The sequence below is a fragment of the Leucoraja erinacea genome, chromosome 41 (assembly GCF_028641065.1).
Source record: "Leucoraja erinacea ecotype New England chromosome 41, Leri_hhj_1, whole genome shotgun sequence".
Lineage (NCBI taxonomy): Eukaryota > Metazoa > Chordata > Chondrichthyes > Rajiformes > Rajidae > Leucoraja > Leucoraja erinaceus.
The window spans coordinates 2,371,358-2,387,184 of NC_073417.1; positions in this window are offsets into that span (position 1 = coordinate 2,371,358).

Genomic DNA, 15,827 nt, shown 5'->3' on the forward strand with positions numbered 1-15,827 from the left:
GATACTGAATTGAAACCACAGCAAAAAAAACCAATAAACCGTGGAGGTCCATCACTAGGTCACGAGTCCTCCAGCAGAAAAAATAATGCGCAGCATCATATCATCGTGCGCTGCTTCATTCCCATGCAGCAACTTTTTTCCAGTCAGGCGGTTTAGATTTACTTGGCTATCTTTCACATGTAGCCTTCCAGAACAGCCTACCAGTGCAGAAACTGGTCAACATGTCTTGCTGAAATCCACACTGGCAGCATCGACAGCATCATACCATTCAACCTCTTTGTACTCACCCTTCTTTCAAAAAACTCAATGGGATTCGTGTGAAACAGGGATGCTCCTACATCAAATCATCGCTGGACTATTCTTCATCAGACCTTGTTCCTCTAAATGCAGGTATACCATATTTTATCAAATTCGCTCGGGTTACTATTCATCACAGATATTAGGCCTCACTGGTTAGTCCTGGCAACTCGTCTGAAATAGAGGCATAACATAGGCACCCTCCATTCTTTCCGGGACTCCTAACTCGGATTTAATGATGACGTCATCAAGTCTCAACCAAAGAACATGCAACTTCCTCTGTGCCTTTCCACAGTGTCCTCGAATTCGGCTGATCGAGTCCCAGGATATCGTCTCTAACTTCTCATACCTTTGGACCCTCACCCCCGTCTCAATGGTGATGTTAACTGCACTTAAAGACACGTCCCCCTAGCAGGCGCCACAGTTTCCATCATGTATGGGTTCCCCATGGTGGAAACAGAGGAAAAATATTAATTGCGTATAGTTATTGGGACCTTTTTTCCCTATTCTCAAAACTGTCCTGGCATTTTAGTGTTTCATTCCTAATCTCACTGTTGTCCATGTATCATTTCCTTGGTGAAAAATTATGCAACGTACCTTGACTTCATCTCCAGAACTGCAAGTCCATTTTTCCCGTAACCCTTCAGCGGTCCAAACTTCCCCCTGGTAACCTTCGTATATGTTTTTAAATATAGATCGAAAAAAGCTGAGATCTTATTTGATCCAACTCATCAAAGTCAATTTTGTGTACCCCCTTTGGCCCTTCTGATCGCCTGCTTCAGTTATTTTGCCTTGCCTTGTTTTACATTCCCGAAAGTCTATGCTGTGCTGTGTGCTTTTTTGTTGGTAAAGTGTACCTCTTTGGCTGCAGAATCCTCGGTGAGGAGGCTGGGGCAGGGAGCTTACAGGCAGCAGAGAAGAGATTCCGCTCTCTGTAAGTGTGTCCTGTTGTTTGATTAGAGATTTGGACAACAGTGTTGTAAAGTTGGGCAAGTTTTTGCAGTGTGCGAGGTCAGGGACAGTGCTGGTGCCTCTGACAGCTTACGCCTGCGGACATTGTGTCCAGATGCAGATCCTGTCCCTGATGACCGCGTTAGGACTTCTGGGCAGCGTCTGTCGGTATTTTCGTATTTGGTTTTTTTTATTTTAATGTGTGTTAAAAAGTTGTTAAATATTCTCCGGATTGTTTCATGCGGGGGGGGGGGGGGGGGGGGAGGGTCAGAGGAAAAAGTTTTCTTTCCGTTTCTTACCTAGACCGGAGATACGATTGTTTTCCAGGGTCGTATCTCCGGTCAAGCTCTGCGTCGTAATATCGAGGCGAGCTGGAGCCTCCTCGGGCTAATTTGCACCCCACCGCGGGGCGTGCAATCTGAACATCGGAAAAGCAGATCCCTTGACTGGGCCTGCCCGACTTCCCATCAAGGGCTCACAGTTCTCGGGAGAAGATCGTCGGGAGCTACAACGACGCAGAGAGCTTGACCACGCCCCGACGCCCGGTCCCGATCGCAGGCAACGGGGGGAGCTTAAAATTCCCCCGATGCAGGAGCTTGATCGCCATGACACAGTGGGCCCACTGCCGGCTATGGCAGTCAAGATCGTCCCGTCAACGGAAAGCTCGAGGCCCCCGACCACGGGAGACCAGAGAAGAGAAACGATTTGAACTTATTTCCGCCTTCCATTACACTGAGGAATGTGGAGGAGTCACTGTGGTGGATGTTTATGTTAAAATGTGTTCTGTGTGTTCCGTTGCTTGTTATTTGTATTACAGATTTGCAAATGACATTCCTCGTATGTTGCAAAACATACTCGAATATTATTGTGATTATAGGCCATCTGCCCTTCGAGCTAGCCATTCATTGTCATCAGTGGCTGATCATCCACAATCAGTACCCCGTTCCTGCCTTCTCCCCATATCCCTTGACTCCGCTATCTTTAACATAGAAAAATAGAAAATAGGTGCAGGAGTAGGGCCATTCGGCCCTTCGAGCCCTGCACCGCCATTCAATATGACCATGGCTGATCATCCAACTCAGTATCCTGTACCTGCCGTCTCTCCATACTACCTGATCCCATTAGCCACAAGGGCCACATGTAACTCCCTCTTATTATAGCCAATGAAACTGGTCCTCAACTACCTTCTGTTGCCAGAGAATTCCACAGAGTCACCACCCTCTGTGTAGAAAATGATTTTCTCATCACGATAAAGGCCCAAAAGACTACCTTCGTATCCTTAAAATGTGACCCCTAGTTCTGGACTTCCCCAACATCGTGAATAATCTTCGTGCATCCGAGCCCCCCCACCCCCCCCCCCCATCCCCCCCCCCCCCCCCCCCCCTTCCCCCCCCCCCCCCCCCCCCCCATTTCCCCCCCCCACCCCCCCTCCCACCCCCCCCCCCCCCCCCCACCCCCACCCCCCCCCCCCCCCAATCTTCTGAATTCTCGCGTGTACAAAACGAGTCTATCCAGTCCTTTCTTCATATGAAAGTCCTGTCATCCCAGGAATCAGTCTGGTGAACCGTCTCTGTACTTCCTCTATGGCAAGAATGTCTTTCCTCAGATTAGGAGACCAAAACTGTACGCAAGACTCCAGGTGTGGTCTCACCAAGACCCTGTACAACTGCAGTAGAACCTCCCTGCTCCTTATACTCAAATCCTTTTGCTATGAATGCTAACATACCATTTGCTTTCTTCACTTCCTGCTGCACCTGCATGCCTACTTTCAATGACTGGTGCACCATGACACCCAGGTCTCGTTGCATCTCCCCCTTTCCTAATCGGCCATCATTCAGATAATAGAATAAAAACTTTCCTGTTTTTGCCTGTTTTAACAGCTCTATATGACTCTGCCTTGAAACCTATCCAGAGATTTGACCTCTTTGCTCCTATACTCAATTCCTCTTGTTATGAAGGCCAACATGCCATTAGCTTTCTTCACTGCCCGGTATACCTGCGTGCTTACTTTCAGTGACTGATGAAAAAGGACTCCCAGATCTCGTTATGCTTCCCCTTTTCTTAACTTGATAATAACCTACCTTCCTGTTGCTGCCACCAAAGTGGATAACCTCACGTTTATCCACATTAAAATGCATCTGCCATGCATCTGCCTGCTTACCCAACCTGTCCAAGTCACCCTGCATCCTCATAGCATCCTCCTCACAGTTCACAATGCCACCCAGCTTTGTGTCATCTGTAAATTTGCTAGTTACAATTAATCCCTTCATCTAAATCATTAATATATATTGTAAATAGCTGTGGTCCCAGCACCGAACCAGCACCCCACTAGTAACTGCCTGCCACTCTGAAAGGGACCTGTTTATCCCTACCCTTTGTTTCCTGTCTTCCAACCAATTTTCTATTCATCTCAGTAACCTACCCCCAAAACCATGTGCTCCAATTTTTCCCACCAATCTCCTATGTTGGACCTTATCAAAAGTTTTCTGAACGCCCAGGTACACTACATCCACTGGTTCTCCCCTGTTCATTTTCTTAGTTACACCCTCCAAAAATTCCTGAGGATTAGTCAAGCATGATTTCCCCTTCATAAATCCATGCTGACTCAGACCGATCCTGTTACTGCTATCCAAATGTGCCGCTATTTCATCTTTTATAATTGACCCCAGCATCTTCCCCACCACCGATGTCAGGCTAACTGGTTTATAATTCACTGTTTTTCTATCCCGCCTTTCTTAAAGAGTGGGATAACATTAGGTACTCTCCAATCCACAGGAACTGATCCTAAATAGATCGAACATTGGAAAATGATCACCAATGCATCCACGATTTTCAGAGCCACTCCCTTAAGTACCCTGGTATGCAGACCATCAGGCCCTGGGGATTTAACAGCCTTCAGTGCCATCAGTCTACCCAATATCACTTCCTGCCTAATGTGAATTTCCTTCAGTTCCTCTGTCACCTTGATCCTCTGGCCAGTAGTATATCAGGGAGATTATTTGTGTCCTCCTTAGTGAAGATTGTGGCTTCAAGGTACCAAATTTGGTGTTACCTATATTTTTTCATTTTCACATAGAAGCTTTCACTATCCTGCTTTATATTAGTGGCTATCTTACCTTCATACCTCATCTTTTCTCCCCGTATTTCCTTTGTAGTTATCTTCTGTTGCTCTTTAAAACGTTCCCAATCCTCTGGCTTCCCGCACAACTTTGCTATGTTGTTCTTCTCTTTTATTTTTATAATGTCTTATACTTCCTTTGTCAGGCACGATCGCCCCTTACTCCCCTGAGAATCTTTCTTCCTCTTTGGAATGAACTGACCCTGCAACTTTTGTATTATTCCCAGAAACACCTGCCATTGGTGTTCCACTGTCATCTCTGTTAGGTTATTTTTCCAGTCAACTTTGGCCAGCTCCTCCCTCATCACCCCATAGTCCAATTTGTTCAACTGTGATACTGGCACATTCGGTTTCCCCTTCTCCCTCTCAAATTGTAGCTTAAAACATCATATCATGGTCACTACATCCTAATGTCTCCTTTACCTCGAGTTCCCTTATCAAATCTGGTTTATTACACAACACTAAATCCAGAATTGCCTTCTCTGGTCAGCTCCAGTACAAACTGCTCTAAGAATCGATCTTGGAGGCACTCCGCAATCTCCCTTTCTTGGGGTGCATTACCAACCTGATTTCCCCAGTCTACCTGCATGTTGAAATCTCCCATAACAACCTTTGTGACATGACAATTATAACTCTTAATTCAACTTGGACCCCATATCGAAACTACTGTTTGGGGGCCTGTAGATAACTCCCATTGGGATATTTGATCCTTACAATTCCTCAGTTCAATCCATACTGCCTCTGCATCTCCTGATTCTATGTCACCCCCCTATGTCAAGGGACTGAATTTCATTCCTCACCAACAGAGCCATCCCACCCCCTCTGTGCAACTGTCTGTCTTTGATCGGACGTACACCCTTGAATATTTAATTCCCAGCCCTGGTCCTCTTGCAGCCATGTTCCTGTAATTCCCACAACATCATGGTTGCCAAATTCTAACTGAGCCTCAAGCTGATCTACTTTATTTCTTATACTTCATCCATTCCTATGTAATACTTTTAATCAATTAATCCCCTCACCTTTAACATCAATTCCTATTTCAATTGGCCATACTCTCCTATCCGTTCCTGGGCTTTCTACTCCTTTAATTCCGGTGTATTTTTTAAACCTTTCTATTCTCTTTCATTTTCCTTTTAACTCCATCCTAATATTTCCAGGACGTCTCGGAGTGGATGCATGATGTCCTCAAGGGGGGGAGGGGGGGGGGGGGCGGGGGCGGGGGAGGAGCAACTGGAAGTTGGGGGGCATGTGGGCACAAAAAATGATATAGCTACGAAGAGGAAAGAGGGTCTGCAACTTGAGTTCAGGGAATGATGTCAAAGGCTGGAAAGCAGGACCTCCAGAATAGCTATTTCTGATTAGCTTCCAATATCCCGCGCTAGTGAGGGTAAGAACAGAAATATAGGAGGTATGAATGTCTAACTGATGAGTTGATGCAGGGGGGCATTTATTTAGGTTCAGAAACATAGAAAATGGGTGCAGGAGGATGCCATTATGCCTTTCGAGCCAGTTGTGCCGAAGGTCCTGTTTCCACACTGTATGAATCTATGACACTATGACTACCTCTCAAACCCTCCGTCTCCCCTTCCCTCCGGCCCTCTCTTCTGATTCAGGCTCCATGTCCCACTACATCTCCCTCTGCATGCATGTTTCAACCCACTCTGCCGCCCTCCCAAACGTACCTTTCCCATTCCTTTCATGCTCTCCCCATAACATTGCTCCATCCTTCAAACTGGACTTCCATTGCTTGCTGATGACACCCAGATCTATCTCAGCACCATGTCCTCCCACCACCACCCTCTCTCTCATATCAACTCCTGGCTGTCAGCCATCAAATCTTGGATGCAACTCAACTTCCTTAAATTAAACAGTAACAAAACAGAATTTCTCCTCATTGGCTCCAAATCAACACTTACTAAAATTAACAATCCCACTGCCACTATTGACGGCATCACTGTCTCCCCATCTCCTCAGGCCCGCAACCTTGGCGTGATCTTTGACTCAACCCTCTCCCTTGAGCCTCACATCCGCCATGTTGTCAAAACATCATTTTTTCATCTCTGCAACATCGCCAAAATCAGACCCTCTCTCACACCCCCCGCTGCTGCAAGACTCATCCATGCCTTCATCTTCTCCCGACTGGACTACTGTAACTCTCTTCTCTTTGGCATCAATTCCAGCAACATCAACCGACTCCAACTGGTCCAGAATGCAGCCACCCGACTCATTACCCACACCAAATCCTGGCATCACATCACCCCAGTCCTCAAAGAACTTCACTGGCTTCCCATTTCCCACCGGATTATCTACAAAATCCTGGTCCTCACCTACAAAGCCCTCACCCACATCTGCCCCCCCCCCCCATATCTCACTGACCTCCTCTCCCACTACCAACCCTCACGGTCCCTCAGATCCCTTTCAGCCGGTCTCCTCTCCATTCTGAAATCCAACCTGCACTTTCGCAGACAGAGCCTTCTCCAGGGCAGCTCCCAGGCTCTGGAACTCCCTCCCACAATTGATCCGAACTTCTGAGTCCCTCACCATCTTCCAGTCTTCCAGTCCCGCCTCAAGACCCATCTCTTCACCTCTGCCTATCCTTAGTCCCATGTCCCTCTCCCCTTTGCATCTCTGTCTTACTGCTCTATTTTGTTTTGTTCTTGACTCACCATGTAAAGCGACTTTGAGTCCTTGAAAAGCGCGATACAAATAAAATGTATTATTATTATTATTATTATCCTAACCTAAACCTCTCCTCCCATCACACTGCTCCCATCACACTGCTCCCTCTCACCTCTCCTCTCCCTCTCCCCCTGTCATACCCCTCCCTTTTTGACCTCCAACTCTAACTCTCTCCAGTCACATCGCTCCCTTTCCCCATCACGCTGCTCCCTCATTCCCCTCCTCCACTCTCTCTCTGCTCCATCATTCCTTCTCTCCCCTTAACCTATTCCACTCTCCCAATCACAGTGCATCTTCACACCCCTCCACTCCATATCTCCACATCACCCTGCTCCCCATTTGTCCCCCTTCAACCTCTCCCATCATACTTCCCTCTCTATTCTCCTCTTCACACCCCACTTCATCTCTCCCCATCACATTGCTTCCTCTTTAGACCCCATCTGCAACCTCTTCCTTCACACCTCCCTCTCTATTAGGCTCTTCTTCCTCTCCCCCCTCCTCCTGTCCATCCCTCCCCATCTCACTGCTCCCCGTCTCTCATCCTCCTCCGTCTCGCAATCTCCCTCTCCCACAGGTGGGTGATTTCCATTAGACCTGGGCTACACCTACTTCTACCAAAGTGTTGCAAGTGGAGAATCCTGCAGCCGCCTATTTATTCTACTGACCCAGTAAACGAACTGGCATCTCGCGGCACGTCGGGAGTGTGGGGATTGCGGGGATGGTGAGAGGAGGGTGCGCACTGCCTAGCCTTGGTAACAAACAAGTCAAACGGGGGGCTGGTGCAGTGTGGGTGCCGGTGGATGATATCAACTTCGGATCTGGACTCAGTGAACGCTGGGCTTTGGGAGGATTACAAGAGGCGGGCCACGCTCAGGAAGGAGATGGTCACACCAGGGTAAGGGAACACCAGACGGACATTTCACAAGTGGGAGACTGGAAAATCATTCTGGGGTTGGTTATACCAGACAGACCACTTTGAAGAGTAGGACCTGAATCACGGTGGGAGATGGGATGATTGGTCCCATTGCGAAGTTCATCTCCGACCGGTCCCCACTGCGGTGGGAGATTCGTCTATTGGGGAAATGTGACAGATCTCACTGTGATGGGCCGGAGATCCCGGAGCGGGACAATTGATGGAATCATCCACATGGGACAGAAAGCTGAAATATCCCCCGGTGCATGTCAGGAGCCGAAGCTCGGCTGGCAGAGACTGCTGCCTCCTCTGGGATGCGCTCAGGCCACGGATTTATTTATGAGCCGAATAGCCGAGATGACCAGATATCTTATGGCATTTTTCACCTGCTCTCTGAACTTGGACTGGGTCGCCGCATAAATAAATGTGTTTGTGCAGCAGCTAAGATTCCTCAGCAAATAGCCGACGTCGTGTAGGATCCATTGAGAATCATTCCGATTTGTTCCAATTCCTGTGATCTTATAATAGACGAAGTTTAAAACAAACGTCAGCCACAGGAGGATGAAGCTGCCGGAGATGGTGAACAGTAAAACCATGGACTTCCTCCTGCTCTCCATCTCAGGGTCATTGCGGTTATTCCTCTTGCTCTCACCCCTCAGCCCCTTACGTACGCGACTGGCCACTAAAATGTGCCGGACTGTCAGACCGTTGAGCAGCAGGATCACAGCGAAAGGAAGGAAAGGAGTTAAAACCATGTTGAACCAGTCAAACGCGACCCACCCGGGGTTAGTGAAATAACTGTCCATCCTGATACAATCCCACGTAACATTATCAATAATCAATCGGGGTTCACGTGTGAAGTAACGCGGGACATTTATCAGACAGAGCAGAACGCCGGCAGCTCCGAGAATCGCAGCCGCAGTTTTCCCGGTGCAATATTTTGTTTTCAGCTTCTGACAACAAATGGCGACATAACGATCAAAGGTGAAAGTGACTGTGAACCAGACAGAACAGTTTGTAGCTGCATACGTTATTATTTCGATAACACTGCACACAGGGTAGATGGTCACGAAACTCCAATAAAAGTAATGATATCGGATCTGATACAAAATGACCTCGGTGATCACGACCACTAGATCGGCCGCTGCCATGGCCACGAGGTAGCGAGTGGTGCAGGTGCAGAGGCCGCACTTTCCCCGAGACAGGATCGCAATCGCCACTACATTCACTGCAGGATGAAAGGGAAACAGACAGAAGACATTAATGGACATAGAAACATTGACAATAGGTGCAGAGGAGGCCATTTGGCCCTTCGAGCCAACACCGCCATTCATTATGATCATGGCTGAACATCCACAATCAGTAACCCGTGCCTGCCTTCTCCCCATTTCCCTTGATTCCGCTAACCAAGCTCTACCGAACTATTTTTAACATTCATCCAGTGTATTGGCCTCTATTGCTTTCCGTGGCAGAGAATTTCACAAATTCACAACTGCGTGAAAAAGTTTCTCCTCATCTCAGTTTTCAACGGCCTCCCCTTTATCCTTGCACCGTGACCCCTCGTTCTGGACTCCCCCAACATTGGGAACATTGTCCCAGCATCTAGCATGTCTAGTCTTTTTCTAATTGTACAAGACTAAGTGGGACAAGTTATGTCCCTGGCACACGGGAGGCCTGGTCCCCCAATGCAACCAGTTCCCCAACGTAATATTCCACCGTAATATTGCCATCCCTCGTCCTACCCCTATCCCCTCGATTTTCCCTCGTCGCCCAGGGAGATCCTTGCTCACTCCCTCTCCTCTTCACCCCTGTGTGTGTGGGTGTGTGTGTGTATCTCTCTTTCTGTCTCTCGTTCTATCTGTGTGTGCCGTTGTGTGTGTGTGTGTGTGTGTCTCTCTCTCTCTCTCTGTATTTCTCTCTCTTTCTGTCACTCGTTCTCTATCTGTGTGGTGTGTGGGTCTCTGTCCCCCACTCTTTCTGTCCTCTTTTTTTCTGTCCAGTGGGGTTTCTTTTGTCTATTTTGCTTCTCTCTCTATCTCTCTCTCCCCAGTAGACCAGGCGGTGTACAAGCCCAGGGGTGGGTTGTAGTGTGTATCGACGATGCTGCAGAGCAGGGGTTACTGTGAAAAGCTTGAAAAGTAGAGAAGGCCCTGCAGGCAGGTCAACGATTCAACCAGGTTAGAGTTCCGGTATGTGAGGTTCGGGTTAGAGTTTTCGGGGTGTGGGTTCGGGTTGTTAGAGTTAGGGCTGGGGTTTCCGGGTTGAGTTGGGTTGGGTAATGGGTTCGGGAGAGTTGCCACAGCAGTGAGTTGTCAACGATTCAAACCAATGGGTTTTCCAAAGGTTAGGGTATGGGGTTCGAGTTACAGGTTTAGGGTTAGGTGTGGTTTAGGGTTAGGGTTAGGGTTCGGGTATGGGAGTGCCACAGCGGTGGGCCAGTGGAAACCAATTTCCAAACTTGTTTAACACAAAGCTGATGTCACTTGCAATATCCTTGGAATTGTAACTTCTTGCAGAGGGTGATGAATCTCTGGAATTTATTCTATCCCGGAGTATTCTGACGCATTGGAACACGTTTATTTATCTGGAGGTATTTACAGAGGTTAGGGTTAGGGTTAGGTTCTGATGAGGAACAGATGTTATAAACGGAGGAGCTGAAACAGCGGCGCCGGAACGGCAGCGCCGAAAAGTACCCCGACCCGCTGCTGCCGCTGCTGCCGCTAGCACCAACCACCAAGACCCCCGACCGACCCCGACCCCGGGGCGAAACGTTAAAGCCTGCACATAATGCAGCCACCACCGTTGCCCCCAGACTGTTTGTAGATAAATATTGTACCTATGACCCTGGGCATGCGCCTGCTGCGGAATACCCCGAACTCCCTTATTACTTAACTTTCATGTACTCTCTTTCCCTTTAACTCCATCCTTTGTATTTCCAATTAGTCTCCTTCCCTCCACTATTTAGTTAAAACTTGTTCTTCCCGGGGCTGAACACCGGGATGCTTTCACTTGGAGTCAGTTAGAATTAAGGAAAGCGCGTGGATGCAAGTTAGAATATCAGGCCCAGCTCCGAACTGCATCAGGGGAGAAGACTAAACGCGATGAGTAAAGCGGGGGTAAAGGGCGGGGTGCGGCGATGAGGCAGTCACACACGCCCTTGGCGAAATACGCGGAGTGGTCCTTTCTGTAGTTAACCCTGCTCGCAGTCTCCTGCTCAGGGGGCCGAGTTCGCTGATTATCCGGTACCAGACTTGTTTTTACCAGGAACTCTCTGGGAACTCGGAGGTAGACAAATGTGTTGGAGAAAACTCAGCGGGTGCGGGCAGCATCTATGGAGCGAAGGAAATGGGCAACGTTTGGGGCCGAAACGTTTGCCTATTTTCCTTCACTCCATAGATGCTGCCGCACCCGCTGAAAGTTTTTTTCCAGCACTTTTGGTTTTACCTTCGATTTTTCCAGCATCTGCCGTTCCCTTCTTGAATATTTTTGTCTACTCCTCTTGGGGAACTCGGCATCCAATGGGGACGAGGATGGTTCCTCCGGAAGCCGGAAGGCAGGTTAATTTTAGAAACCAACGATGCGGGTGGAATCCCCAAAAAGCTGGAGAAACTCAGCGGGTGCAGCAGCATCTATGGAGCAATTTGTGTAAATCTAGGATCTATTGTGTAACCTTTCGAATTGCTCCATAGAGGCTGCTGCACCGTCTGAGTTTTCCCATCCTTTTTTTGTTGTAACCCCCTTCGACCAGCTGCAGTCCCTCTTAAAAAAATGCGGGGTGGGGAATCCCATTGTGACAGACCGCTATAGTGAAACGTGTCCAGGACTGGATGTTCTCTGTTGATCAAAAAATGAATCCCATTGTGACAGACTCTATAGTGAAACTTCAACAATGGATTTAACCCTTCCTATGATTCAGGACTTCGTACTTCACAATGTAAATCCCCCCTACTCACAACTGTCCCCCGGGGTTGCCCGTCCCGAGCACTGGGCCAACTCGTCCCCAAGGTCCCCCCACTGAAAACAAGAACAACTATATTTTTAGTCGGTCGCGGCAGTGAGGTAAAAAATATGGTTAGTTAGTTTTCGGCTGAACTGGAATAAGAAAAAAAAATGCAGCGTTAAATTCAAAAATATTTTAACTGAGAGGATTGACATCACCAGCTTCGTTTCCTTGTACAACAATCCATAAATTGAGAGGCTTACAACATGATCAAACTCAGGTTAACACCTGGTTTTACACACGGAGGTATGTTAAAAAAACTAAAAATAAATCTGCTCACATACCGGAGTAATTCCAACGACGGCAATTTATCACGTTTTTCAAGATTTTCGTCGCCACACGATAATATTCCAGAAGCTTTTCCCACACTTGCTTTTTTTCCGCCAAAGATGTGTCCCCCCAGTGTGCTTTATCGTCTAATCTCTCGGTATGAAATGCTGGCGCAAGATCATTCCCGGCGTTCTTATACCATTACCAAACCCGCCCTCCACAGGGACAGTGAAGTTTCAACCAGAGTTTAAATATAGAGTATTTGCGAATTATGTACACAACGGGATTAGAGATTTAGTGAAATCCTCCGCGCGTCAGGTGTGTTGATTTATTTTGGGGAATTAGTTTTGAGATTTCAAGTGACAGGGAATGGCGGCGCTGCAGGTCCAGGAAATTGTGAGCCAATCGTGTTTTTGAGGAATGGATTTTGTTGTCAAAGATTTCCAGACGATCTATCTGCCCCCACTTGTTTTTTTCTAATTTTCCTTAAATCCCTTCACTCAGAAATGCAATTTCCACAATTTCAGGGTCCTTTTTTCGTGGCCTTCTTGGTGGCCCATTTGAAAAATGGGACTGTCAAACTTGTGTCCATAGGTTAGTTCCATTTCTTTTGATCGCCCAACCTTACAAAGGGGGGGGTTTTGCAAACAATTTGGGCTGCAGCCACCCCACAACCAAGAAGTGCCAATTTTGTGAACACAAACCTGTTTTAAAAAGGGCACGCAAAACAATCTTGCAAGCAGCCAACCGAGGGTAACGCGAACCGCTTAAGTACCGTGGCGGTTCTAGTAGTTTATTTTGCCGCGGAGATGCCCCCGTGTCCTCTCACCAAAAAGAACTGGCCCAGACTGATTTTGTGACTACACTGTCCCAGATTGTATGTCCTCCCCCTAAACGCCAGCGTTAAACATAGACAATGATTAGGGCAACAACATTCCTCTCTCTCTGATTCTTCTTCGTGATGGGAAAATTCCACTCCGTCTCCCAGAAGACTCCCCCACTCTCTGTAGCGAGGTGCCAAAATCCTCCTCTATGTAACTTCCTTCTGCGTCCGTCTCCCCCCTCAATTCACGCCCTCGTTCAAAGCCCAAGCCGTTTCAAGATTCCGACTTTTCGTATGTAGCTCCACTGGGTTGGGCCCCCTAGAGGCAGGAACATGTTCCCCGCTGCTGTACAATTCCGAAACCATAACGCCTCATAAAGGGTGGTCCCGTAACTTAGACCGGAGTTGAGAACCCACTGTTTTTCATAGAGAACTACTGCGGGTTTTTGTGTCATCCCGCCTGTCCCTCGAGTGCGGTGGAGGCCGTTGCCCCGTCCCCCTGGGAGACTTTGGAAGAGACAGCTACCTAAAAGCTCCTTAACAGGTGAAAAGTCGAGTTGTATCTCTTGAGAATGCCAGGCAACGGGGTACGAGATTGTGGGATGATCAAAGCGAGTCCCTTGGAATGGCGGTGCAGATTTGGAAAGGAAGAATGGGGGCCTACTCCCACATATTGCATACTTTACTTGGTCATTGAGCCCTCCCGTAGAGGATTTGGAAGCAAACAGCAGCAATGGTGTGTGGTAGGAGTCCGGAAGAACGCCACGGATATACCACTCCTAAGAATAACTGGGTAAGCCCAGAGAGCAGTCGGAAGTGAGAAATAGAACTCAACAAAGTGTAGGTTGAAACTGCAGGAATTTGGTTTCGCCAACAAGAAGGGGCATTGGAATGTAAATTCTCCGGATGCAATTCAGAGAGAGTTTATCATGGGGGCTGTAAAATTGCACGAGCAAGGGCCTTGCTGGGAGAAAATGGCAACTTGTGGGTTCCTGGCGATTTGGCCTCGAGAGTTGAAATCGGCCCCCGATGGATCCCATTGAATGGAGAGGCTGGCTCCTTGAGCTCGAAAGGCCTATCCTGCATCTATTGTCCCTACTGTCCACTTGTTTTATCCTCACTATTCCCCTATCATAATCTCACAAGCCTCACGAAGATGAAGCTCTCATCCTTCTCTACCCCCTGCTCACAACCTCTCAGGTGCTCAGGCCCTCGAATCTTCTTGGCCAAATCCTCGCAGCATCTTCCCCCTCTGTGCACCTTCCCAGGTTTTTTTTCCACATCAATCCTGGAACTGTTGGGGGTCCCAAAACTGTAAAAAAACAATATTCTAATGTGTGGCCTGGCGAATGTGTTTGTACAACTGCATCATGCCCTTTCATCATTCTTTCTTTCCTACATTATTTTCCTTGTTCCCCCCCCAGACATCAGTCTGGAAGAAGGGGTCTCGACCCCGAAACTCACCATTTTCTTCCTCCGTATATTTTGCTGGCCTCACCCGCTGGAGTTACTCCAGCATTTTTGGAATGCCCTTTCACTCCTATACTCAATATTCTGACTGACAGGAGCCGAATCTGCTGAAATACCTTTTTGCCCATCCTATATCTACCTATGAAGAAACTTATGTACCTACACTCCCTGGTCCCCATTTGTCCTACACCCTTCCCCAGAAGCCCTGGCCATTTCCATTGTCAGGTCCCGTCCGTGGTCTAAACTTCCCCAAAGTAAATGTCCCCTTGCGCTTACCTTCTGGATATTAAACCTCCCTCTAACAGTTGCCGCCCCCTAAGCAAAAAGAATAAAGTATTGCCTGCAAATTTTGTCAACCATCTTTTCACTATCCTACAATACCCCCCAGAGCCATCCTGGAAAACTTACTAATCCTGGCCTTGTCCGTCCACATCCAAATCATTGATAATTGGTTGACAAAGAACGTATGGAACCACGCACAAAAACCATTAACCCTGAGGTTACATTCAATAGTCCACGCATTCCCCCCTCCCCGCACCTGAGAAATCTGTTGCATCACCTCGTGCTGCTGCTTCTTGCTTCCATTTAAGCCTATTTTTTCCATTCATGCCCGGCGTTTAACTTTCCTTGGATATCACTCCAACTCTCCCCTCAAATGTCTCAGCCTCTCCTGCAGCCCCACAATGGCCAGCAATCACCCTTGCCTGCTCTCCATTCAACCTTCTTTGTTTGGGGTCACGATCTCCTTCCACCTCTCTCCTCCGTGCACATCTTCCAAAACTTCAATGGGATTCGTGTAACGGAATCTCCTACTAAAATCATGCTGAACTATGCTTCTCATCATCCTTGTGCCACTCTAATGCATGTATTACCAGATTTAAGCACAATACTCTCTGGTTTCTATTAATCACAGATTATTAAGCTCACCTGGTTAGTTCCTTGCAACTCCCTTCTGAAATAAGAGCCACGAACATATGCCACCCCACGCACCCTCCCGTTCTTCCGGTCCACTTCACCTTCGTAAATAATGATTGACCTCATCATCTCCACCAACGCAAATGCCATTTTCCTTCTGTTGCTTTCCACAGTGCCTCAATCAAATGCGTCCTGATCGTAGCCCAGGTATCGTCCTACCTTCCTAGCATACATATCACTTGGACCCCCGTCAACACACTTCTCCTCATGGTGTGTTACCTGTCCCTTAAGATCCCTACCAGTACGTGCGCCACATGTCTCCTCATCCATTTGTCTTCCCCCTGGTTGGAAACAGAGGAAAATATTAATTGAGTATTTATTGGACCATTTT